Source organism: Amphiprion ocellaris, chromosome 13 (assembly GCF_022539595.1).
Source record: "Amphiprion ocellaris isolate individual 3 ecotype Okinawa chromosome 13, ASM2253959v1, whole genome shotgun sequence".
Classification (NCBI taxonomy): domain Eukaryota; kingdom Metazoa; phylum Chordata; class Actinopteri; family Pomacentridae; genus Amphiprion; species Amphiprion ocellaris.
This window is the reverse complement of record NC_072778.1, coordinates 34116134-34143833: the sequence shown is the minus strand read 5'-3', so window position 1 is coordinate 34143833 and position 27700 is coordinate 34116134. Positions and strand designations below refer to the sequence as shown.

The following is a 27700-nucleotide window of genomic DNA, read 5'->3' as shown; positions in this document are numbered from 1 at the left end:
TCAGCCAAGACATGGGGGATAATTGACAATATTCAGAGAAGTGCACGTAGAGAAAGAGTGTTAGAGTGGATAGTCATTTGTTCCTGCCTCATTAGACTGTGTTAGAAGACAAGCTGGCTGGTGATAGAACAATACTTCTTTCCATTTGAAGACCAAAATGCTGGCTCCGGTGTGTAAATGCATTTGAGATGGTATATGGCAGCAGCATATATCAGTTTGTATATTCATTTATTCACTTGCTGGCAATATGGAAAATAAATGAATAAACTGACTGCGTAATGTATATGCCTTCGAGGTGAGCTCACATTGACCTAATACAGTTTCAGAAGCATTTTTTCCCTCCCTTTTCACCTGTCCAAGTGAGTGCAACACTTGTGCTGGCAGCGTTTGTGCCATGACAGAAAGAAGTGACCGACAGCGCCCCTTAAATAAACACAAAAACTCATCCTCGACTTGAATCATTGGTCACAGTGGTCCACTAAGGTTTCTGTCGTCACCATTCAGCACTTACAACCACACTTTGATGATCTTTTTATGCTTTTCAATGTGTTTATGTTGTGACTACCTCCATAAAGTAACACCGTCCTAAACATTGATGTTAGGCCAACCTGTGAAAAACTAATAGTTTGCATGTCTCCTGCATCACCAAGGCTGGCACACTAAAGCGAATTCTCTCAAATTTCTGTCACAAAAAAACACGGTGAGGTCCAGGCTCCCAGATTTAAATCCAGCTCTGTTCAAAGGTGTCTGAACAAGACAGCAAATCAGCTCAGTTCCTCAAAACAAGAAGTAAACAACTTGATGGAGCTTAAAATACAAGGCCCAAATGAGCGGTTGTAAGAGAAGGCAGGCAGTCACATGACATCATTGACCAACTGTAGGTGAAAGCATGTAGTGGGATGGCGAATGAGTAAAGAAATTCAACAAATTTGGGTGATCGCAGCCAAATGCAAGGTATTTGATTGTACCACATTTTTAAAATAGCAATTGAAAAGAGCAAATTTACTAGTTAAGGTAATAAATATTTTTTATTATAATTAACTTGAATAAACATTGTTGCAAATACTCTTAAAACAGAAGAATATAAAGTTAAGATTACGAAGTTCATACATCAGCATGTAAAGTAACGATAAACAAAGAAATTATTACTATTATCATTATGGTTATAACAAGCATAGTTTCCGGCCACTGCACGAAACTACAGCAATCACAAATGGAGTATTTCACCTCAGAATGAAGCAAGAAATTGAGTTAAACTTGTATTAACCGCCAGCATAATTTCAGGCTTTTAACCAAAGAAATTGTGAACCAGCTGCTAAAAATGGCTAGAAGCGCTATCTCACTGCTGTTGTTTGGTGCCAAAACCTCAGAATAACAATATTTAATTTACATTTCACCAACTTCTCAGCTTGGTTTCATGTGGTCGTTTGGAGTCACTGGTATAATGTAGAAGCAGCAGTCAGATTCTGAAAGAGAAATATCCAAACTTTTATGTGGGTCTTTGATTAGCCAATGCTCCTCAGATAGTTCTTGGACCCTGTGAGACAATGCGTTGGTGAACAATAATAGCCTGGTAGGTAGCTCATTAGAAAAGCGTTGTTTGACATGGCTTGATCGGACTGTATTGTTTTTATTCTGGCGCCCGTGTTTGCAGAAAACAGCATTGGACTGTTATGGCGATAATATAACAGGCTTATATAAGACTACCTGTCTGTAAAGAAAGCATTTTATTGTACTGTTGAGGAGTACCATATGCATTTAGCACTTTTTCTTGTTTGCAAAACAAAAACACCAAGGAAGGAAGCGTTGTCTGATGGTGGTATAAATAAAACACATGATATATTTAGAATAGTTGAGGTTAATTAGCCAGCTCATGAATTAGTGGTTGGGTCCAGATCAAACTAACATGTCACAGATGCTTGTGAACCTCAGTGCCATGAGGTTACAATTGTAGGATGTTTGGGGGTATTTGTTGTTTACGATGTGTGTTCTACAGTTAGGGGTAATTGATTGCTGTGATGGTGGTGTGTTGGAACATGTTGTATTTTTCCGTAAGGCCAGCGGCTGGGAGGGGGTTGGGCCGATGCAGCAGATGAAAAGCCTTCTAGGACCGTCTAACCTTCCCAGGAATTCCCAGAATTCCAGTTCCTAATTATGACATCCGCGGAGCAGAGGCCCAACAACCCCACGCCACCACCGCCACCACCACTGCAGCACCCATTACAAACACAGCCTTGCGTGAACACATGCATGCACGCGCAAACATGTGCACACATTCCAATTACCGCTCTACTGGCAGCATCACAGATGAGACAGAAAGTGACTGAGAAATGGAGGCAGAGGATGGAGAACCTCAGAGCAGAGACAAGATAAGCTAAAGAGGGAACAGGACTTAGTCTATATCAGAGAGCAGCTAAAAGTCTCTACTATTTGCCTTGATGTCTCTGCAGGCATTGTGAAGGTATGGTACGGTGAGTTTATGGCAGCTCCTGGAGGTCTGTGCAATAGGTCTTCTTAAGGGTAATGATTTACATTAGCTAATTTGTAGGTTTAATGTTTTGCACACAAAAAAAATGTGTACTCAGCTTTCAATTTGGCAGGAACAGTATACAACAGAGATGAGAAGACCCCTGTTAAATACCACCTAAATGTCAAATGATAAAATTAAATCACCTTACAGAAACTGCATAACTTCTAAGTTGATCAGTAGGATATTTGATCTTTTGAAAAACTAAGAAAACTGTTCAGATTTACTATATTAAAGATACAGGGAGGAGGTCAGTCCAACAAAAGTCCATACGCTTTCCATTAATAAGATTTAAATTCATATGTCCATGTTTATTTTTGATGACAGACTCAATCCTTGTCCGAATAAAGGATACCAAATTTGCGATACAAACCCCAGGTGTTCTATGGGAACTCTTCGGGATATAAGCAACATACTGTAGTTTTTTTTTAATCTGTACAACTGTTGTGTGATTTTGTCAGTTTGTTTTTGGTCATTATTATGTGGAATATTTCTCTTCTGGGGCTGCACAGTGACTTGGTGGTTAGCACTTTCACCTTGCAGCTAGAAGATCCCCAGTTTGCGTCCCAGCCTTCCTGGGATCTTTCTGCATAAAGTTTGTGTGTTCTCCCTGTGCATGCAAAGGTTTTCTCCGGGTACTCCGATTTACTCCCACAGTCAAAAAACATGCTGAGTTTAATTGGTGACTCTAAATTGTCCAGGGTTTCCCCTGTCTTCGCCCTAAGTCAGCTGGGATAGACTCCAACCCCTGCAACCCTAATGAGGATAAAGCGTTGCGTACATAATGGATGGACGGATGGATTTCTCTTCTGCAGACTAGGAGTCTTCCTGTCAGACAGTACTTTTGTACATCCACAGGAATTCGTGAGACCATCAGTTAATCTCATCTAACCAACACCTTCTGTTTTCATGCAGCCCCACATCATCACACTCCCACCTCCATTCTTCACTATCAGGACTATGTGCTCACTGTGGTACTCCTCGTCATGTTCACACCAAAAAGCTGGACCAAATCTGGGCTCAAAAAAGTGCATTAGTCTCATTTGATCAAAGAACATGCTCTCAATATTCATAAGGCTTCTTTCACGTTTATTCATCTTGTCTTTTTGTGTCAAAGAGCAAGCAAGGGTTTCTTTCTTGGATATAAAGGCTGACATTTTGCATCATGCCTTTCACACAGTCTGAGCGGTCAGAAAATCTGACTTTCACTCATAGCCCCTCTGTGCTTTAGAGCTAGATTGTGCAAGTGGTGCACTGTCAGTGGCAATATTTTGAGAGGTAGGCCACTGAGTCTCTGCTTATCCTTACTATGGCTCATTCTAAACCTCCCGATTATTGCTGCAACTGCTGTGTTTTGACAGTTCCCTGTATCATTTTCCATCTTTGTGAAGAATCACAATCAGATTTTTGCTTCAGCTGGCAATTATTTTCCATGAGGCACCACAATGCAGACATGCAGGCAAGTCAAAAACTGAGAACGTTCTGATGATCACAGGCCGTTTTGCAACCATGTTCATGCAGTTAGACTAAATGAGAATCACAGGTGTGCTCAGTCTGGTTTACATGGTTGCAGGTTTTCAAACTTGTGTATCATAGGCGCATTTTGGTGCACTGCCTATATCTTCATCACCTTAACCTCTTTTTCATTTGGAGTGGTCACCCAAAAATAAATAAGTTCCACTTTTCTTTGAGGTCTATTTTCTGTACTCTTGAGGAAAATACTGTATCTTTACTTGTTGAATGTTTTAAGCAGCTAGTCATTACCTATTCCTGTAACAGCAATCTTCTGCAGTCAAAAATGACACTACAAGAGCAGTGATAGTTATTTCAGCAATAATGTAGCAGCTGGAACACCAGAACAATACACCAGAAGATGTTAAAATGCTCCCTGGGGCTGAATGGAGATGCAGATTCAGATAATGATTCTCGCTGGGCTCATTACCAAGAGAAAAATATACATGTGAATGGTTGATAAGAGCCACTTTAAGAGGGTAAAGTGTTATAATTCCCCCCAAAATATATGCTTTTTAAGTAGCATCTTGCTCCAAATTTTCCCATTTACTTCAACTGGTTAACTGTGTTCTAAGACTGGCTCCATGTGCAGTGTCTTCATTTCACGTGCCAAAAATGCTTTAGGACACAAATTTTTGGGTGAGGCTCATGGGAGGTATCAACTGAACATGGGTGTTTCTGTTTGCTCTTTGCATTTTGTTCCTTGGAGAAGTCTCACTGATTAAGTGCTGCTATTTTGACAATATGTCAGCTCACAGGGAATGAAGATGAATTTATGTGCTTGGCAGTTCTGTTAACAGCACTGCTGACCAACATGTTTCCAACCTCATCCCAATGTCGTCTGAAAAAAAAGGGTCAGAGGACTGCCTATTTTAGTGCTTTTGTCAGACTGGAAAGATGTAATGAATCACTTAAATTAAAACCCATGAAGTGCCTCCTTTTTAAAATTTCTCTCATGAAAAAATCTTTGGTGTAACATCAGTGAGTGTGCATGAATTCTCCACGACAAAAATATACCTATTCCTAAAATGCATATGTATATTTCTTTATTTTTAGGAGTAAGGCCCTCGCCAGACCGCTCTGTGAGTTGCCGTGGGAATAAAAAGGGCTCTTTATTAGAGATGGCACACAGGGGTCCTTCATGAGGCCCACGTGGGCACTTTATAACATCTGACATAAGCATTTGTGAGTGTGGTTACCAAGGCTTGTGGTTCCATCACTGACTCTGCATGGCTGATAGAGTCCAGTCTTATGGGGTTGGAAGGCTTACTCACTCTCTCTCCCCTCTCTGCTGCACTTCACCCAAGAGAAACTAAAGCAGGGAGAGAGAAACAGATAGGATAAAGTAAGAACTACAAGTGGGAGAAACAACAGTAAGGCAAACTCTAGAGGTGTTGGACCAAAATCACACAGGAGCAGTTGGATAAATACCATGAACTGCATATAAAAGTTCTGAGGGGGCTTTTGGATGAAACAAGAAGCTATTAATCTCCCTCAGCCAATGCTATATTAGTCTGTATCAGAGGCGTTGGCTGACTTTATTACTTGTTACACAACACACCTCTAAAACGACTAATATAGGTGCTGATCTTGTGCCCTTATCAGTGGGATGGCAGCTTTTTCAATACCGATCAAAGTGAACTGGACCATCACAAGAATTAGTCATTTCATAGTTTTCTGATCTACATATATCACATATCACATATATGCTTAAGGTTTAGTTTATGAAACTACTTTGTCAATTATATTTAATGTTTAGAAAGATCACAGTGTAAATCCAAGGCTAAGAGCCAAGCAGCTCTCAGAGGCTGAACTGTACTGTGAAGCTGTAAGCTAAATACTATTGTCAAAATGAAAAATGGAAAATTTAATATGTTGGTGTTTAGCAGGTGAAATGTTTACTACTTTCACTATAATAGTTCTAAGTGGAAACCTCCAGAGCTAAAAAATTAAGCCAATTTAGAAAGACCAAAACATGCAGTTCCTCAAACATCCACTTGAGGCTGACTCCAAAAGTGCGTCAATCACTGTAGATGTCCATGTTAAAATGGTCAACTTTACTGCAGAAATAGACATGCTTACAGCCTAGGACAAAAACAGTTTTAGACTGTATAGCTGATTTCCTTGTTTAGGAAAACTGTGGAGGGAATGAAATTGCGTCAAGTAATGCACGCATCTTTGATTGACTGGTGCTGCTCCCCCTTTTTACTGATTTTTGAATTAGCCAGAAGTTAGATGAAATCAGTCAATAGCAAGATCACAATGGCCATAGCGACACCAACAGGTGCTGTCATGGAGAGGTCATCCATCTTTATATACAGCAAATGCTTGCCTAAACACAAAATATGCAGTGGATCACCAAAGTAATTATGGTTCACACATGCTGAAATAGCTGAGTTGAGATTTCACCCTAAAACACAAATGCCAACCTCTCATTAAGGCTAGAAGAAAAGTCAGGAGATCACTAATCCATTGGGGACCTTGATTATCTGTACAAAATGTCTTCCTTCTGGACTAAAGTTGAGGACTAAATTGCCAAGAGACTTATATTGCCTTCTCTAGAGTCCCTCAGCTAGCATGGAGTGGTGTCTTAGTAATGGTGAGAAAAAGATTGTGGAATGATGCTTAAAAAAAAAAAGAAAACTACATGGTTAGGTTAAGTGGATGATCATGGTCATGTTTCAACAAAACAATGTTTACAGTTGGTAGTAAACAAGAGGTGAATTACGGCCACTGGTGTCACTCTAACATCCACCCAGACCTCTACCCTAAGTGGATTTGTGGTACATTAACAACATTATGCTGCTTCCACCTTTGCTTTTGACAGACAACAGTCATAATTCACAAGGTCGTACGAGGTCCTGCTCAGAAAATCATAAACATAGGTCATTTAAGGCATTTGAATAAACAACTAGTGCTCAAGTCTTTTTCTGGTGAGGACGAATCTCCAAATTTAGCTAATGTCGTCCAGGTCAGGAATGTTGGACAACCTGCTACCAGTTAGCTGGCCTTGTCTGAGTGTTTGTGTTTGTCACTGTATGTGTGAACATTGCTGGCATGGGCAAGCATCGGAGCTGAGTGCACAGAGGGGGGTCAGGGGCGTACTTGTAGACCAACTCAGTGAACCCTGGAAGGCCAGTTCATCCTTCATTATTACCTTGTGCTGAAAGATCACAGTAAGAGAGAGGGAATAGGCTGCCTTCAGTTGTTTGTGCACATACAGAACACACTTTTATCCAGCTCACAATCCCTTATCTATCCCTTAAACCCTTACTTTTCCATTGCCTGTGAGCACCTTTTACTGAGTCATTTAATAAATCTGTTCTCTGTGGGGTTGGGTGGTTTTCAAAGCAACAAGGCTAACTTATTTCTTATGTCTGGACTGAGGTTTCTGAAACTTTTTGACCCAGATTTCAGATCACCAAATTCTGTATGTTGTAATTCTGTTTTCAAGAGCAAAGACAAAGTGCCAAATAAATCACTTGGGCATTTGGATGTATTTAAAACTCTGACATTTATGCAGGAGTTTGACAAATCTCCCATGACCCTGTTTGCATATTAAGCAACCACAAATAGCATCTCGATCCCAAGGTTGAGGACACTGGTGTAAACATTTTGAAGCTCTGCTGCTCTTGTGCAACAAGTTGAAATAAACTCGATCCATAAGTACTTAATGCAATGTTGATGTCCTCCTCCGGCATGGACCACTTTTTTGGCTCTGAACTGTCTATCAAGGGAGACCACATAGACATTTTTAAGGTCCACGGAGCCTCAGCGAGGTGCAGCTTAGCTTTCATGACTCTGTGATGGTGGGCGCCACTCATCTTCATGGTTGCGGATTCTAACCTCCAATCTGATGATTATGCTGTCTTGGCCATTCCAGCGTGTACAGTCATACCTGTGGGTTGGGTGGGAGATGCAGACAGCTAGTGAATTGAAGTTGAGCTTTTATGGTGTGAGAAGCAGCCCCAGGTCTAAACGTGGTCTCAGTGGAGTCTGTCACGGTAGGTTTGGTGAGAGGGGCAGACAATGCTCCTCTGGTGCTTCTGTGGTTACAGGCTTCTGTGGTCTGAGCAGATCTCAATTGCAGTATGATTCAAATTAGGTTAAAACTACTGTATATGTCTTTGGGCTAATGCCTTTGGTTAATAGCAAGCCAGTCTATATGTGGGTTATGTCCAGCCGATAACCCAACGTCTGGCTTGTTTGTGAGACCTTAGCTGGATAAAGTTGCTATGTGGGCTATTTGCTGGTTGAATATGCGCCGTTGGTTTGGGCTAGAGGGAGTTGGCCTGAGGAGCTGAGGATGTAGCAGACATGCACAGTGGTGGGAAGTATGTGGTAATTATTGTGTTCAGCACTGCCATCTGTCAACTCTCTCCTTCTAGATATTTACTGGACCCACATTCCTCCTGCTGGGTTGGTGGATTGGATGCACTTTGTACTGCATGTGTGTGTGTGAGTGTGTATGTGAGTGAGTGTGTGTGTGTGTGTATGTGTGCGTGCATGCATGTGTGTGTTGCAAATGCATGCATCTAGTACACAAAGTGGTGCATATGGTATGTACACCAGATTCAAAGCCCTGGGCCATCTTCCATTATCATACCTCATTGTCCAATTCTTCTCCTCCCTCCCTTTCTCTCTCACATAGTTATTTTCTCATGGTTTATATCCCCTCTACAGATTCCGTTTGTCTTTTTGAGTTATTTACATTTTTTAGAGACGCAGTTATTCATTGAATATACAAATATAACTCAGTCTGTTTATATGTTGTGTGTATGTTAGATTGCAAACATTCTCCTTGTAATGATGTGCAAAGCATTAGGTGCATTAGTTGTGCCTGTCTGCAGAGTAAGGCGTACAAACGCTTTTCATTAGAAAAACAAAAGTCCTTTTTGCATCTTTGGTTTATATAGTTACCCACAGCCTTTCCAAGAAACACAAATAAGAAAATGTGCTTAGTCGAGTTTATCTTCTGTGTTGGTTTTAAGTGTACCTGCTATGGTATGTGCTGGCTTTGCCCTCCACAGATTCAAAATGAACAGAGCTCTTGGCTGTGTGAGTGGAAATATATTGAGAGCTTATAGACGTTTGACTTTTCTGTTTGTGCTCTAAAGCTGCTAGAAATTTAATTTGACTTTGCGGGGGGTGATGAATAAATGAATACAGATGAATCAAGGCTTGTGCTTTCCTTCCTCTCTGTCCCTGTGCAGCTCTGTCTCTCTGAGTGTCTATGAAGGGAGCAGTGGTCCTGGTCTCTGGAGGGAGTAGCTGTAGTGACACTGCCTGCAGAGTTAGCACTGATTTGGGGGATTATTATAATCCAGTCAGCTACTGATTCGTTAAGCAAGAGTTGAGGAAACTTGTAAAAGTGTTATGATGCAAAAGAACAGAGAAGTCTGTATATAGGACAAAAGACAGATAGGGACATGCAGTTTGTCCCTATCTGTCTTTTGTGAAGGTTGTGCAAGACAGACGTGCTGCAGATTTCCCCAAACTTCCTCTGCTTCTCCAGAAACCAGAGGTATGTACATGAGCATTTGCTACGGTTTGATTATGGCTTCTTTCTGCTTCACACAGCTCTACCTTCTATCCCCACGCAGGCTGAGGCGTGCACTGATGTCAGAGGAACGACTTGTGTCTGAAAGCTGCTGTTGGCAAGCGACCAGACAGGTCGGTCAGTAAACACAGCACAGGTCCCCTGTAGCGTGTTTGATGTTGCCTGCTGTATATACAGCAGACAAGGTCCAAGCAGTGGTCTTGGCTGTCACAGTGGGACCCTCGAAGGAGTCTGTGTTGTTGTAGGAAGGGTCCCAAGCCACGGCATTAGCTCTTATTCCCCACAGCCACTCATGACAAACCAGCAGGCTTCAGATGTGGCTTTTTCACACACACAAGAGCAGAGTGGTTCAGACTAATATTTTATAGACCTGTAAAAACAGCACCATAAACAGAGGCTTCACTGAGTAACACATGGGGGTCTTGTCCTGTAAAACCACAACTCATCAAGGCAATGATTTTAGTGTATGTGTGTGAAGCCATTAAAATTCTGCCATTATGACGCAGGGTGTTCAACCCTCATCTGTAAAATGAGGTGTGTGATTCTACATATGTGAACTCAGCAGTTTATACGACCTGGCAGTAGGTGCTCCACATACATAGAGTTCAGTGTGGATGTAATCTTTTTAGCACAGCCTAAGTGACGACTTTACTGACATCTCAGCTTTTCCTTTAAGGTCTGCATTTCTCATGGTAATAAACTTTATTTGTTGGCTGTATCTCCCACTGGCTTAACTTTCAAAATCACACTTTACTAAATCAAAAATTCCAGTGAAATTTAGTTCTCTGAAATATTGTATGGCAGAGTGTTCCCAGAATAGGTTGTTCCTAGAAAACTGGGTGCTAATTCTCAGGAATGCATCTGAAACCAAAATGTGGGCCAAATGGTTTCTATGAAAGTCAAACTTGGAAAGAGATTGACACCAAGATTTTTTGGACTGTCTCAACAGGGAGCATTATGGTGGGAAACAGGATGGGGAGGTGCAGAAGGGGTAGGCGGGGTGTCTTGAAATGATCATGTTGCTCACGATTCGGAGACGATTGATCCACAGAGTGAACACTCTTCCTTTTCAACCTTAATGGACTAGATGGTGGGCACTGAGGCCGGCATTGTTTTCAGAGCCACACGCATGCACACGTGCACGCACACACACTGCTGCGCCAAGCCTGAGTGCCACCACACATGAATGGAGATAAATGCAGTGAGTGCCTGAGGTTTCCAACGTGGCTCTGTTATATGAGTAAATGATTAATCCACATAGTTGGACTCTGTCTCCTGTCTGCAGCAGCATACTCCAAGGCCACACAGCTGGTACCAATTTGCGTTCCTCCGCCACATTGTGATCCAACTGCATGTGTAGGAATCATGGCTTATCGCGGCAGTAATTCACTCCTTCCTCCCATGCCAATGCTATTCTTGGCCTTTCTGCCTCTTTATTTTTAGTCATGGCCGCTTCTCTGGGTCATTTAAATGGCCTTGATGTGGTGTGATCATTCAAAGCAATGGACCCTGGGTCCTAAACTGTCATGAATCACCTTTGGGATGCATGCTTCAGAGTAGTCACAACACAAAAACAGCTTCATGCTGCTCTTAAAAGCTGCAGATGTTACCGCTCACCTGACTGTGGCAGAACCGAGAACAGATCTGTGTTTATTAGCTCTTTCGTGTGACTAGTACACATGCGTGGGTGTACATTTACATGTGTTTGATTTTACCCCTCGCTGAATCAGGTTTAAATGGTATCATGCACAAAAAAGATCTGGGCCCGATTAAAGCTTTGGAATGAGAACGCAATTAAAAATAGACAGGACAGTCTCTGATAAATCCTTGTTCGAGCATGTCTACTTTAAAGGCATCTAAGTGGTCCCCCATAGGACATGTATTGTATTTCCAGGCTGCATAAGACCCTGAGGTGACCTCACAATAGGACAGATGGCCCCCAGGCACCTCATTTGATGACCTCATTCACCGGTCAGTGGGAAATGAACTCGTCTCCCCATTCTCTGTGTCTTGGCTCATCCCTAGGTTCCTGAGTAGACTGAGAGCCACAGGGAACATGGAGTGCATCCCAGATTAACATAATGGAGTTAATTGATTGACTAAAGTTCAGTCAGGGGACAGTCCTCGAATGCTCTAACTCCTTTTCTGTTTGTTACTCACTGAGATCCAAGATTACCTCATTCCATTCATGGCTTCATACCTGATTCTGAGCTCTCGGTTCACATCAGATAGCAATGACTGCACCTTTTGTCTTTTTGTTAACTTTTCTTTGTTCTGCTCTCTTATTTCTGTTCATGTGGACACTGAAGGCAAATGGACGGTTAGCTCCAATTTGTGAGATGAATGCAGATGAAACATTTGTAAAGATATTAAAGGAATTATTTGCCATTTTGAGAAATAGGATTTTATGTGTTCTTGCCAAGACTTTGATGATAAAATAGACACCACTCTAATGTATGTATGCTAAATGAAAAGCTGCAGCCAGGAGACAATAAGCTTAGCATAATAATGGACTATTCCTTGTCCATGCACAGTTCTGGGAGTCTTGTCATCATGATGAGCCTGCCAGACAATCTGGGGGAGACTCTACACCTGCTTCTTACTTGTCTTTTTCTAAGAATTGTTAATCAGACTACCCAGAAGTGATTTGGTTTTGGAATAACCAGAAACAAGACAAGTGTCTTCTATAAATACTGTTTGGGCTGGCAGCTTGTGTGGCCTGCCATTGAGATGAACTCCAACCAGTCCACTGTAAGCCGGCCTTCACTTCCTTCAGGTGACAGTGTTTGCCTTCACTCACTCTAACTTTATCTAACAAACTGATTAGAGACTGGTTATTGTTATTATAAAATGCAAAAAAAAAAACTTCACTAAAAAGTTCTGCATTAAAAATCCAACTTAAGGAAAAGTGTATTGGTATTAGCAGTTACATTTAGTACTAAAGAAAAAGTATTGGTTTGGTTTGGTTTGCTCTCCTTGCATTTTCATTAATCCATGATTTTTGCTGAGATATTGGTTCATTTATTGAAATGAAACCATGTGAGAAGTTTGGATGGAAAAATCACTATTTGGTGAGCTGTTAACACCTCATTGACATCTGTAATATGACTCAAACTACACGCTGCTTTTTGGAAGATGTCAGAAGGTAAAACGCCTGGTTTAATCCTTAAAAATATGTTGTATTTTAAAAGCATAAATTAAAAGTTATACTATCTACCATGTAAAATCTTCATTTTTAAACTAACTGTAGCTGTCTAAAGGGGCTGCACAGTGGCTTGGTGATTAGCATGGTCACCTTGCAGCTAGAAGATGCCCGGTTGTTCCGGCCTGGGCCTGGGAGCCTGTAGCCCTGAAGATAGAACAGAACCTGTCCAGGGTGTCCCCTGCCTTCGCCTCAAGTCAGCTGGGATAGACTCCAGTCCCCTGCGACCCTAATGAGGATTAAGCGGTGTATAGATGAAATGGATGGATGGATGGAAGCTGCCAAAAGAATGTAGTGGAGTCAGATGTACAGTATGTCTTGTGAAATGCTGTGGAGGGAAGTTATGAAGCAGTAAAGTGCAAGTACCTCAAAACTGTACATGAGCACAGTAAATGAACTCAGTTGTTTTTCATCACTAGTTAATACCAAATTTCCAGCTAACCTCTGATATTATTGCAAAAACAGTGAACAGCAAACAACACTTTTTACGGTGATTAACTGAAGAGAAGCCTGTGCTCAGTTTTATAGAACTACTCTGAAGTGTTAAATTTCTTCTTACCTTCTTCTAACTCCAAAATGATTTTATTATAGCTGTAAAACATACAGCACAGAACAGCACATACAAGAATGGAACCAGTTCATCTTTCCCTAAAGAAAGATTGATCTTTAGATAGTCAGCATTTGCCAGATTTGTTTGTTTTTACAGAGCCACTGTCATGTACAAACACCACATATTTTTTTTGTGCACACACACAATGGGCAGATATTAGGTGACTTTGACAAAAAATTTATTAGATGAGTATTGCTGACTGTACCCCTAAAAGAAAATATACTGAACAAAAATAAGAACACAGCCTGTAATATTTGAAATTCTAACCATTTTTTTAAACACAGGAGAATAAGTATTTGTTGTTCCAGCATGCAGCATCTCTACAACAGAATGGACATCATTAAACAACTAAGTGCGCACGATACTGGAAGTGATAATTAGCAGATGGAGAGTGGGGTCAAGGAGAAAAAAAATCACGTCAGTTACGAGTCACACATCTACAACACATGGAGTCAATGAGGTTGTTGATGCTCTTGTGGAATGTTGTACCACTCTTTCTGAAGGGGTTGGCAAAGTTAGTGGACATTTTGGGAGACAGGATCACGTTGCTGGACATCCAGAGCATCCCACAGATGTTCAAGAGGTGACATTTCTATTATACACAGGACATGGGTGGACTGGGGCACTTTCAGCTGCTAGATATGCAAACATAAGGACATTCGTCGTCTTGTTGAAAAGCCTAGTGATGGCGGCAAATGTACCAGATAACCATGGATGGGATGGTTTCATCTTAATATTGCTAGGCATTGAGATTGATAAAATGCAAAAATCTTCTGTGTCCACTGGCCAGCCTCTGTGCTAGGTTAACATCCGCACAGCGTTCCCGTGTACAAGACCAAATATGCTGTCTGCTCTCTGCTCTGTACAGCTGAAAATGAGGTTCATCAGTGAAAAGAACCATCCTCCAGCATGCTAGTGTCTAACTAACATGAGTGGTTGCCCACTGAAACCGATTATGACACTATTCTGCCGTTAAATCAAGGCTTTGGTGTGGGCGATGAGATCATAAACCAGCTTCCCTCAGGCGATTCCTCACAGTTTGTTTGTCTACAACAACAACTTCATCAGGAGTGTCCGTCGTGGATTGCAAATGATTTTACAGATGGATGAACTGGATGTGATGATCGTGGGCTTGGGTGGTGGTCTGTAGTCATGTGGTAGGTTGTCTCAAACGATTTTTTAGACAATAAATGATGGAGTGGTGGACATTCCTGCTACGGCCCTAACTGACATGCCAGCATCCAACATGTCAACAGCCTGTTCTGGTCCTTCTTCTTGTCATCTGTGGCATTGTGTCATTTGAATAAAGCTGCATTTTAAGGTTTTCCGCGTTTCTGAACTCTACACATGATCTCATCACACTGCAGTAGGGTATGGATTAAATCAATAGTTGAAAATTTTGTCACCAGTTGAACTTCGCAACACGAAAACTTTGCACATACAACTGGCTAGATTGGACCTTTTCCGAACTACAACAAAAGAAATGAGATCTTTCACTTTTGTTGTATGATTCGGTTCTAATTTTGTCAGTGTAGTAAGTTTTCTCAATCCCAGGTGATTTCAATTTCAACTTTCAAGTTTTCATTTTCAGACTCATTCCAACTAAAAACAACAGCTCATGTGGAAAAAGATATTTTTGTCTTGAAATGAGTTTAATGAAAGACTGCTGAGAGTCATTCAACTCATTACATGAAGAGTCTTTTTAGCATAGCAGACTTCCCAAGCATGCACTGTTAAAGTTAAAGCTCTCTAGACACTCTTTTTGTTTTGAGTTCCATCCCTGACCTTGCACATGTTTTAACATTTTGACAGGAACAGACTCTCATGTTGTCTTTGTGCTGACTCTGGCATGAGCAGCAGCAGCTGTAAGTTCTTCATGTTAAATGAGAATGAACTCTTCAAACTGAGACCATGAACTAAGATAAACCCAATACAACAGGCCGTATTAGTTTTGTTGAAATGGATGTCTGAGTTCAAAGAACGAAGGCCAGTAAACGAACAAACAAGACAAAAGTTTACATATTAGGCCATTTTAAATAAGCTGAATTTGATTTGAAAGTTCAAACAACTATCATAGCACTTAGCAAGAGATTAACAGATCCAAATCAACCAAAAACAACAGGGTGTTTAATCAAGATAAGTTGGTGACTGGTTTAGAGCATTTCTGAAATGGCAAGGACAGTCAAGTACTCATGGTCAGCAGTGGAGAGCATCTAGAAATAACTGTCAGAGTGAAGATTATATACAAAAGATAGACAGAGCTTCTGGAAGTGCAGGACGCCCTGTACAGGCTGCTGTACAAGGCGTCACCTTTGGTTGCAAAAAGAAGTCCAACTGTATAGAAGTCAATGAAAAAATGACGCTACCTCTCACTTGATTTGCTATCTCTGTAAACATTTTCTTTATAGTCTCACTTGACAGTTTTAAGACCTTTTAAATGTGGCATGGAGCTTGTTTTGCAAATTGCAGTCCCATTTAGAGTAAAATAGAAGATACGTCAGACCCACTGTTCGCTTGTTACGTCCGGTTTTAAAAGACCAACTTAGCCAAATGCCAAACTTGGTGCTTCCAGTCAGTAGTCCACAAACCAATGGGTGATGTCACAGTTGCTACGCCCATCTTTTATGTACAGTCTATGTTGCCGTGGCTCCAATTTGCATTTTAAGATTGGCTGCTATTGCCTTGGTGCCAGATACCACAGGGCATCTTTTATAGAGTCCATGCCTCGGCAGGTTGGAGCTGTTTCGGCGGTACACGAAGGACCAACGCATGTTATGCAGAAGCAGTCATAATGTTTTGGCTCATCGGTGTATAAAATGCTGAAAAGCCTTCTGTATTCAAGCTTGGAATAGATTCCCACAATTCTGGAAGCTGAAACCGTGTTTAAAAACCTCAAGTGACAACAGACAGTTGCAGAAACCAAGGTCGCGCGGAATCTTCATGTCTGCTGTCAAAACACTTTTGTTTGAATGGCATGCATGTGGTGCCAAGGCCTCTGCACACATATACATGAAGATATGTGCATATAAGGACTCACACACATATATATGGTCCACCATGATAGTGAATCGATACTTTAAAGATTCTCACGCTGAGAGAGTGTTGTATGGTTGGTGGTAAAAATTAGATTTCACTTTGGCAAGTCACAACCCATTAGCTGTAAGACTGATGTTGATGCTTGAGCTGACTCCAGAACTGTCATTAGGGTAGTTTTATATGGTCTGACCAAGCAGAAGTGCCCGCAGGGGGTATTTAGCTGGCTGCCTCTTGAACCAAGATGCTGTTCATCCTTTATTTTTGTCTTTCTACTGCATTAATGCAGCTCTAAGAGATAAAAGATTGACTAGAAGTTGAGGATAGAGAGGAAGTCTGAGGGGCATAATTGGCGAATGGAATCAGAAATAATAACCAATTCCCAAGGCACGGTCAGTGAGATTTGCCAAATATTGTGGGTGAGAAAGTGAGATACATGGCTTGAGAAATTAATGGAAGCATGAGGGATGAACTGAGGTAACGTCTAATGCCCTCCTGCTTACTGGCTTATGTAGATCAGTGTTCCCTCATTAAAATATCTCCACAGGATGAACCTCGTCCTCGGCTGGGGGAGCAACTACAATCTCTTTAAAGCTTCAAATTAGCTTAATAATGTGTGTGCAAGCATGCAGGAGTGAGTGTTTTTGCAGCTGCAGGGATATGCGTATGGAAAAGTGTCTGCATCACAGTGAGACGAGCTGAAAGAGGGGGTTACTCAAGGTAGCTCCTGTTGTGGCAGATAAGCTGCCACCCGCTATTCAGGGGTTACAATTTGTATCATCAACTGTTAATTACTTCCAGGAAGGAAAATGTTGAATGAGTATTGAATTTGGAAGGTTGGTGCTGATGAGATGCATAGTTGTGAACTGAATATAAAGATTTTAAGCCCATAGATCACTATGTGGACATATGCTAACAGTTTCTGTAGATCTGTCCAAGGCATATTCGCCTCTTGTCCAATGTCAGCTGGGATAGACTCCAGCACCCTGTAGTCTCTACAGGATAAATCAGTTACAGCTAATGGATGAATGGAAGTAATGTATTATCAGGGACTTATAGCCATCAGATGTTCATGTGTAAGTCATCAATGAAAGCTAATGAGTTTGTTAGGTAATAATAATTTCAGTATTTACATAGATCATAAGCAAAGGGTTGCAGTTATCAGATCTTGTGTTGTAAATGTTAATAGGATGTGAGTTGATGGATCTGGCTCAGACACACTGCAGACATTTCAGTGAATGAAAGGGATTTATGTTGCTAAAGTATCTTTCTGGATTATGGAGCTACTTAAAAAGATTCAGTCATGCTAGATAAGGATCAATGTCAGCACAATTTTTCACACTATCATTCCAATTAAATTATTTTATCGCAACCAACAAGAGTTGGATGTGCCTGCTTTCAATCAGCTGGAGAAAGAATGTTTTGTTTAAAAAACATGGAAGTGTGAGGAATCCTTATGAGACTTTTTTGGGGCACAATCTTTGATTGTGGTCTTGTTCACCCTAAAGGAAAGTTCTGGTTTATTTTAACCTGGTGTATGTCCTATTAACATTGTTATTCTGGCTCTATGGATCACACTAACTTTGCACTCTTAACTACAAGCGGATAGAAGTTGCACAAATCAGGGTGTGGTCTGTATTAGGGTGAGTGGCTTGACAGGTCATAGAAAATGAGCGCAGATAAAATTATGTTCGACTTGTTGTATTGGCTTTTACTTCCCGGATGAAGAGCTGATCGTTTAGGTCAGGTGATCTTGGTCCTTTCTTCCACAATGACAATCTTTTTCAAGGCAGTATATTCACTGGTTTAGTTCCACAGCTAAGGATGCTCTCCTCCATAGACACATGAAGATTTTTCAAGTCTGGTATCAACAGTTCCCCTTCTTTGTAGCAATAGTTGTCATGCTCAGTGGGCAGCAGAGCAGTGAGCGCAGGAACACCACCAGTCTCCAGACGTCTTTCTGCATCTGCTTTCATCCTTTTGAGTTTGTTCCTTGTCTATGTACGACTGACCATGAAACTGAAATGACCTGCAGTTGCATTATGGTCCATGAAGTAAACCACTAATGCACTTCGCTGTTCAGTTTCCAGAAAGTCATTCATGTAAACGACATGTGTGGATGAAGATGCCAGTAATTAGGTCAATTGGCAAGTTGTCCTAGAAGGACATCCTTAATGCATTCAGCAGAATGTCTGCTCTAGGCAGCTAATTTATGTGTTTACTTTTGGTCAGACCCAAAAACAAACAAGTAAAATGGTTCATTCTGTAGAAAGGTCAAGCCAGGTGCCCCAATAAATACACTGTTCACGGGCAGTTTTGTGCAACTCCTTGTATCACCATGTTTCTAAAACTGAGGTAAGAAGTGCAAAGCTAGCACAACGTAACGATAGCCACATTAATGGGAAATTCACCAGACTGAAATAACCAAAATTCTTCTTTAATGCATCCATATGGAATCCAGTTGGACTTACTGTAGTTGTCACATAAGTGGGTGATAAGATTTTCTTATTTCTTGACAAGAAAGTAAATATTTCCCAAAATTTAAAACTATTTCGTTAGCCTTACAGCAATCTAGATGCCTTTATGTCAACATATTAACTCTCTATAATGTAAATCTTGTTAGAAAGCACTGCCATGAAGGATTTATGAGTGTGTGTGTATGGACATGTGTGTTCGTACTTGCCCAGATCTCGACATGAGCCACCACATCAGTCAGCAAATCATCCATAAATGACCTAAAACAGACAGAAGCCAAATTAAAATCTAATTTGGGTCTTAAATCAGTGCACCTGTGTCTGACAGGCTTGGGCCTCTCGGGGTATTGTCTGTGAGTGTGTGTTTGAAGGTTTTACATGCTGCCAACACCTCAATTCTTACTGCGTCTGGCCAAACACAACACTGGCACAGCAGCAGCAGAATGGCCAAAGCCAGGGCAGGGGCATCCAACAGGAGATTGCCAAGCCGAAGAAGCAGGAATCAAGTCTATGCAGAAAAAGGTCACACCCTCACCTCTGCCCTACAACCAACGCTGCCTCAACACAGGGCTTGAATGAGAGATTCTCTGTGTAGAAGCCATCAAAACAACAATGCATGCATCAACCTCTCTCTAATAACCCTGGATTTGTGCTCATAGTACTTAATGTAGTCTAATCTTTCAAGAATAAAAAAACATGCTGCGATAGGAACCTTTGCTAAAGGCAGTTCAAATGTAAATCGGGAGAAGCAGAGATTTAAAGATTTAGTGTCTGACTGAGCGTTAGTCAAACTGCAGCACTGAAATCCTTCCTGTATGTTATAATAATGCATTTGTAGACGTCTTCTGGTTGCGCTGTAGCTGTTTAATAACTGTTTTGTGGAAAAAAGCAACACTGATAGATATTGTCAAATCCAGTTTTTCCACCATTCATCACAGGGGTATGGGCTAATTGTGGCGGGTACAGCATATGGAACATTCCACTGAGGGAGGAATGAAGGGGGCAGAAAGATTCAGCATCTCTCCTGTGCTGGACAGAGCCTTCAAACTGTCCTCCATTAAAGCATGTGTTCTGATGAGTGATTCAGTGTGTCTATATTGGGCAGGAACTCGAAACAGTGACATGAAAACGCAGTTGGCAGCAGCTTCACAAATCCCACATCAGGACCCAGTGAAAACCATAATCACCACTTTCATTTTTCAGCCTTGTTTATTTCAGAGGCTGGGGTTACAATTAAGACCATTTGCCTTGCAATTACTGTGTTAAAAATAATAAAACAATTTCGGCCTACCTAAAATACCTGCATTTTGTGTAATGATTCAGGGCGTGCAAATTGAAATTGCAATGTTTGGACATTGTCAGGGATCTGTGTGAAGTTGCCAGAGTGATAGAACTATGTTTATCTGGATGTTTGTCTGCTTCTGGATTGCTAGCTCTTTGTCAGATTGCAGCCAAACCCTGGTCACAATTTCTGCCTGACCTTCGCAGGATAATTTTAGCTGTGTGGATGTATAATGTCATGATTTACTGCAAGGATTAGTTTTTCAACAGCCACAACGTAACTGAGGAACGTCTCCCGAGGCCAGTAAGTAAATTCCCCTGTCAGTAACCGACCCCCGCCCACATGCTCCCCACCACACCACTTACCCTAATTTTCCCAATAAAGTCACACAGCTCGGCCAACGTCTGCCCTCAGGCACTCAGAGGTGCAGCGACTTCGGTCGAAACAACAGAAACCAACATGTGCACAAACCTTTCCATTGTGCTGCCTTCACTTTTCATCCTGCAGTTCGAAACTTTTGTCTCCCCCTTATGGGAGTGGGAGTAACTACAGAAACACTGCTGATGCTTTTGACATGTGTCTCACTGTTGATCTTGTTTTTTCTGACCGTAACTCTTCCTCTAAAAGACATGTTTCTTTTTTATCTGGTGTATCAGAGAGATTTATGGGCACTTTCTAAGTTTACCTGAAATGCTCTTAGTTGCTGTAGCCTAATCCATCAAAATGGCAAACCAATCGCTGCTGGTTAATGTGAAATTCATTGCTACAGGTGTTATTATTATAGCACATTTAAAGCTCTTGTATGGGGATGATTTACCCATCCCTGTGAACTCGCTTAGTTTAAGTCTAATGGAAGTGCATATATACGTAAAAGTACCATACTCTAGCTTTAATGAGCGTAACTTTAAACATCTATTACAAAAAAAAAATACATTGGATTCCTTCTCAGCTAAAGAAAACCACATCTTTGTTTCTCATACAATCCTTCACAACATTTGCCTCGTTTCTGTATTTCTGTCCTGCAGACTCATTGATATATCTCCATATTTGCCCCTGACGCATCTTACTTTAATGTAGCATGTGATCTTTTCCTTACAACTTTCTTGTTTTTAAGGCTTAAATCCATCCAGTCTTGTAAGATTTGTAAGATGTTTGGCTCCGGTGAGCGCCACGGTGTGTGTGCGAGGGCGGCACGGATGTGCATGTCCGTGTTTCATGTGTTTGATCCAGTTGTTGTGGAATCTTATTCAGACTGTGACACATGTGCTGTTGATGAGAAATAGCGAGCCCATAAAAGTTGTGCGTCACGTCCCACGCAATGCGAGCCGTATAGGCACGAGGCCTGGTCGTGCCGTGCAGGGGAGAGCTCGCAGTGCACGGAAAGCTCATGTCTCACACCAAGCTCTGTGCTGCAGGCCCACATGCACTAATTAGACCTGATATACAGCCTGATGCGTGCTGATTGAAAGCAGGCTCATCTAACTCAGGACAGGGTCCTGTTGCACTGCTGTGGATCGCCGGAGGGTGTCATTTTGTTTCCAGTCGCTGGTCTAAGGTCAGTCAGGCAGTCTTCAGACAAATCTCTTTGGTAGTGATATAGAGAGGGGTAAACCGATGCAGATCTATTGGGTATTATGCATTATAACTTATTGACGTTGTAAAAGGATGTGGCGGTTTGCGCTCTCGCAGGGCTCTGTAGCTCGCAACCAGCTGTCCATGTGGCGACAGCTTCAGCTACACACAGAAATGAGTGGCATGCACCAGGCAGCACAGGCCACGGCACCACGCCAACCATGCCAGGCACTCCCTCCAAGCCTCTTGCAGCATGCACCCTGTGTTGGATGTGCTAGACTATAGAGCCTTGCTAGAAAAACACCAAGGCCTCTGCTTTTGCTCTCTAACTGTATCTCTCTTTCTTTTCTAATCTGTTCGTACGGTTTTTGCCTTACTTGACTGAGCATTACATGGAGCAAGACGGCCTGATATCTTGTTTTTCTCCCCCCAGGATTCGGTCTACCCACTCTGTCTCTCATAAAATGGATCACTGGGGAGGGACTGAGATGGCAGGACAATTATCCAAAGAGCTGTTTCCACTGGAACTGCAATCAAGCACCTGGAAAACTCAACCATCCACAATCAGGCTCTTAGCCAAAGCTTTATTATTTTTTATTGAGAAAGTTTACATATTCATTGTTGTCAAGCAGATTCTTATTTAAGGTGTGGATTCCATTAGAAATGTTATATAAAGTCAGATGCAAGGCTCTTTTTTCGCTCCATTTTGCCTGTTGAACAGATTTGCGAGGAGAATGCTCCCAGTGACCTCCAGCAGTTTCATGTTAATTATATACATATAAAAAAAGAAACTGCTGGGACAGTTTAGCAGCTCAGACCAACAACGTGTAGAGAAGAGCCACACTTGTGATTTTACAGCTGGTTTGCAATTGCAGAGTAATTATAGATTAAGAAAACATGACTTGTGTCGATGCAATAATGGCAGCCCAATGACAAATATGCCTTTAGCAGCCCAGCACCTGGTGAAAGGTTGTTTCCAATTGTTAGGTTGAACTGCATGCCAGCTTGAAAAGAACACAGCGGGTACACTGGGTTCATTTTTCCAACATTGGTCTTTGTAATGAACCAAGATTTTTCATTGGGACCTGCCATTTGTATGAAGCTTAAATTATGTTCCAGTAACTTTTTCAATGACCCAGAGGTGATTTGACTTCCTTCAACTCGCACATTATTAGTCAAAATATCACATTTCTACTTGCTTGATGAGGACTGTGTGTTCAAAAGTGTCCAGTGGAGACATTGACTTGTTTGGTGGCACCGTCAACTTAATAGTCCATCGCATATGTTTTTTCATTTCTGATCAGGCCCCAATAAATTGCTTAATAGTTTGGGAGTAAATCTTTGTGGCCAGGTGGATGGTAAATCACCACCACAGGGACAGAAGGTAAAGCTAGCGTGGTAGTTGGATATAAATGACCAAATTACAAAAGTTGACACAAGGCTGCTTAAAGCTATCGACGCCAGCTAAATCTCTGTGTTTTTACAATTTGGTTTCTGTGGTCACACTCCCACCAACACGCACCAGTGGTTCGGAGTTTTATGTCAACCAGTGATGACTTGTTTCCCAAAGCTAGAGAAGGGAGCTATCTTAATGATAAAGATGGAGTAGTTTACAGCCACTAAGAGTATGGCGACCCCTATGGTGAAAATCAGGAAGTATCCAAGAAACATTTCTGATGCTCCAGATAAAAAAAGAAATTTGATGCTCAGATAAAGGATTATAGTCTAAAAAAGATAAACAGCGAAGCATGTGTCGACACTGTCTGAGTAATTACTCTTACTGCCAGAAGGGGGAGACAAACGTTTCGCTCTGCAGGTTGAAAGCACTACTTTGACTTTTGGGAAATGCACGAATTTGTTTTCTTGCTTGGAGTTAGGATTTGTTACCGACGTAGGATAAATGCAGGAGAGATGTATGACAGGAGGTGCTGGTTTGTTCTGTGATTTAGCCACCAGTCGGAACTCCCAACAGTGGCAATGATTCACTTATACAAGTCATTTCAGTTGCGCCAGCTGAGGCCAGTGGTAATAATGAGTTTCAGCACAACCACATGGTGGACGCTGCCTCACCAGCAGCCTCCTCAGACTGTCTGTATGAAGATACACCTTGCTGCTGCAGTGTTTATGCTTTCATTAAACATACTTTTATTTTTGTCTGCACATTTATAGGCAACATATAGCTATTCACCCACAATGCATTTATGAGAAGGTGCAGACGTTTGTTAAATTGACCACAGGTGACTCTGTACATGTTGTCTTACTTCTATGTTCTTTCCTTCCTTCTCTTCTTCATGTCCCGCTCCTGTTCTTCCTCCATCCATTTTCTGTCTCCCACTTAAAGCTGCTTCTCTGCCTCTGTTGACAGCTTTGCTTAGCTAAAAAAAAAAAGAAGCAGAATTACTGAGTAAAAGGGAAAAAGAGAGCAAATAACAGCTCTTAGAATGTTTGGATTGTGAAACCAGAACATTAGTACAAACCATAATGGCTGGCCCAGAGAGCCCAGTGCCTCTCCAGAACTTCACTCTCACAGGCAATGATGTAACGCCAGCCATTTCATATGAAGCATTCGCTTGTTGCGCTCCTCTAAGTCTATTTATACCTTCTTCGTCCACTTAAAATAAAGTTAGGCTGATGCCCTTTAAATAGCCTGTTTGTTTAAGCTGAGGGCATCAGGAGACATCTCTATGGCAGTGATAGCTTACCATAATTCTAGAAAACTTAGAATTGCTTAAAGCCTGCAAAGTAGAAAAAGATGTGAGCGATTTATCGGAAAAACGTTGAAAAGAAGAATGTTTTAATGTAGAAGGGCCGTGCCTGTTTGTGATGATGCTCTGTGCACAGATATCCATAAATGACTCAATTAATGGACATAAAATAGAAATGACTCACCCAACTGGCAGGTACAACCTACTGTGCTGTCCAGGATAGATACTTTTACTACTACAAAGCAGTGTGTGTGCGTGTGTGTGTGTGTGTGTGTGTGAGTGTGCGGCACGTGTGTTTGTGGTGCCAACCAGGCCTCAGTGTATACTATGCAGCAGAATAAACAAGTCTGTCTGTGTTCACAGTCTGTAATTAAAGCCGTATAAAAGTGCACACGCATGCAGCAACAGCACACGTCATGGCCCTGAGCGGCTCTGTTTCCCTCAGCATGGGTTTGACAACAGCTGACCTAAACCACCTATGGCTCCCATCTCTGCACAGACATATAGGAAACATAAAGAACATAGCATGAGAAATGTTGCACGGGCATGGGACTGTGTGGCTTGTGTCGATGGAGCCGAATGCGCTGCACATAGTAAATGCTGTGTAATAACATGCTGGTGCTGACAGTCGCCCTTTGCAGTCTTGCTTCATCAAAGTTGGATTCACAGCGCCCTGTATCATCCACCGCAGGCAGCTTTGATTGTATTGGCTTATTTCAAAGGGTAATCAGACCTCCCAATGGCTCCACCACCGCCTCAGCCATAAAAATAACCTAGACATGAGAGAAGACCACATTGCGCTGAATCTTGCCAAAATTTGGCTCCAACGTAGGCCTACAGTGGCCCATAATCTGCCATGAGGTGAGCTCATAGGAGCAGTCAGCCTCGAGACCTCACAGCTGAAAAATGACAGCTACCTGCGTGGGGATGTTGGATTCCTGCTGTGCTGCAAATTGAACTTTGGGGTTCGATAAATCACATTTTCCTCCCTAATCATGTTGTCAAACTCTGACTGAGCTATTTCACGTGATGGTGGTTACAGTTGCTGCGCTCAGCAAGACTGCTACAAAGATCTATGTGGTCCATGGAATACGTAATATTAAAAAGTTAATGCTGTTGACTGAATATGCTATGTGTTACCATGAGTGTAAGAATGGAATGCTAACATATTGAGTGAGGTGTGTATGTGTGTCAGATAGAGGGGAGGGTGCATGTGTGCATGTATGCACATTATCATGGGTTTGTGTGTGTCTTTGTGTGTCTGTGTGTGCACGCACGTGAGCTCCAGAGATTCTCCATTATAGTTTCTGACCAGATTTTGCCCTCTTGTGGTGCAATTTAGGCAACACTGGTTGTGCTTCACCCTCTAGACAAGTAAAAAGCACCAACTGTAGAATGTTTATGAATGATGATTTTAGATTAAATAAAAGAAAATTTGCTCAGACTAAAAAAATTTGCAGAACTTCATAGAATCAGTTTGCTAAAACCAGGTGAGCAGCTAAGATGAACGTCGGCAGCAGCCATGAATTGAGGGAGGTTTGTTGAGCGGACTGGGCAGAAGTGTATAGCTCCATATATACATGTCCTTGAGTTGCTCCTATTGTGGGATCATACATCTGTTTACAGTCACATTGCGAGGACAAAATCCCTATAAGGAAAACTAATAAAAATGTACTAAGACCTCATTTAAGGTTAGAGTAGAAGTTAGGCAAGTAGTGGGTATGGTTACATGGAGGGTAAGCTTTCAGAAAATCAGTGCAAGTCAGTGTAGCATCCTTTAAAGTAGCAGAAAGACAACTGTTCATAGGTGTGTTTGTGTAGCCAGATATATATGTACATCAGTCACCAAACAGATCCTGTTGGAGCCAGTGATGGACCATAAGTCCCACGCATTTCCCATGCTCACTCACACCAAGCAGCGAGTTCCACCACACTCCTCTCTCTCTCTATCACTCCTCTCCCGTTCTTTCTCTCATTTTCACCCTGTCATGTCCTCTTCTATTCTCCTTCTCATTCTCTCGCTTCCGTCGTCACCGCTACCATTATCATCCCACTTTGTTTTCAGCTGATTTTCAGCCTGACCTCATCTCTGGAGGAGGATAATTACCAAATGGGGACACCATGTTTTAACAGTGATTTTGAGGTCAGCGGCTCGCTCACGTTTGTTGGTCTGTTTTGTTCTCGGGCTGTGAAACTTGCCAATGTTCCTGTTCACCACTGCCCCACCTCCACCTCCACCCTTCCTACTCATTCTTTGACCCTCGTGCATACATCAGTCCATACTGAGGCTGCTTTAGGAGAAATCAGCGTAATCTCTCACTGTCGGAGGAGTTGGCTGGGCACTCTCTGCACACTGCGTCTTGGAACATTGTGTCCATGCAGTGCTAAATGTTAAAGAGTGGTGATTGTGGAGAATGTGGCATGCTTTTGCAGAATGCCAGCCTATTAAGTTCAGCCATGCCAAAGCTATATTTGTGTTCCAAATGCTCTGCTAAATTGCAAAGTACAATGTACTGTACATTTTTTCACACTGAACACAAAACATGGCTTGACTTTTAGCAAAAAAAAAAAAAAAAAAGTGAAATCTAAAAACTATATCCTGCTTCTGTAATCACCTGAGGTGTCCTGTGTTTGTATGTGAGATCAGAGGGACTGCTAAGTGGCCACATACAGGTTTTATTAGTGTGACCTGGTTTGGGGACTGTGCTGAACCAGGTGGTCAGTGGTCCACAAGGCAGAGAGGTAGGGACCCTGAGTGAGTAAAGCACTGAGCTAATGGAGCTGCTGGTATTCCACTCACCTTGAGCATGTAAAACACTATCCCTGTGGAAGCAGCATGAGCGTGGGGGGAAGGGGTCGAACTTTTCTTCCCTGCTTGGACATAGATCACATAACTGGGCCAGCATGGGACTAAGCCTGTCTCAACTGTGAAGGTAAACCTCTTGAAAATCCTTCTCTTAAACATGCTGATCGGTGTTGCAAGTGCATCAAACAAGACGGTCTGTGGCTTAAATGATCACAGAAAAATCATCAGAACACAACAAGGAAAAGTGACCTAATGGAGATGGCCCCTTGAAGCTAACATCCAACATTCATAGCATTTTAATAAAAAACAGCCACATGCCTGAATCCACACCCATTACTACCCATTCATTTCCCAGTAACACCCCGTCACTGCCCCTACGTGTCAGTTTGAAGGAGCAGCATTCAGGGAATGTAACTC

The 27700-nt window shown here is 41.9% G+C and overlaps 1 long non-coding RNA gene across 1 annotated transcript; it reads right to left on the bottom strand.

The window, feature by feature from the left end:
- Window positions 1-29: 29 nt before the first annotated feature.
- Window positions 30-26671, bottom strand: LOC118469547 (uncharacterized). The gene is made up of 4 exons (XR_004846441.2): window positions 24250-26671; window positions 24034-24147; window positions 19124-19179; window positions 30-5351 (listed from the first exon to the last, which is right to left on the bottom strand). It is a non-coding gene; the product is annotated as an uncharacterized LOC118469547 (long non-coding RNA).
- Window positions 26672-27700: the final 1029 nt, after the last annotated feature.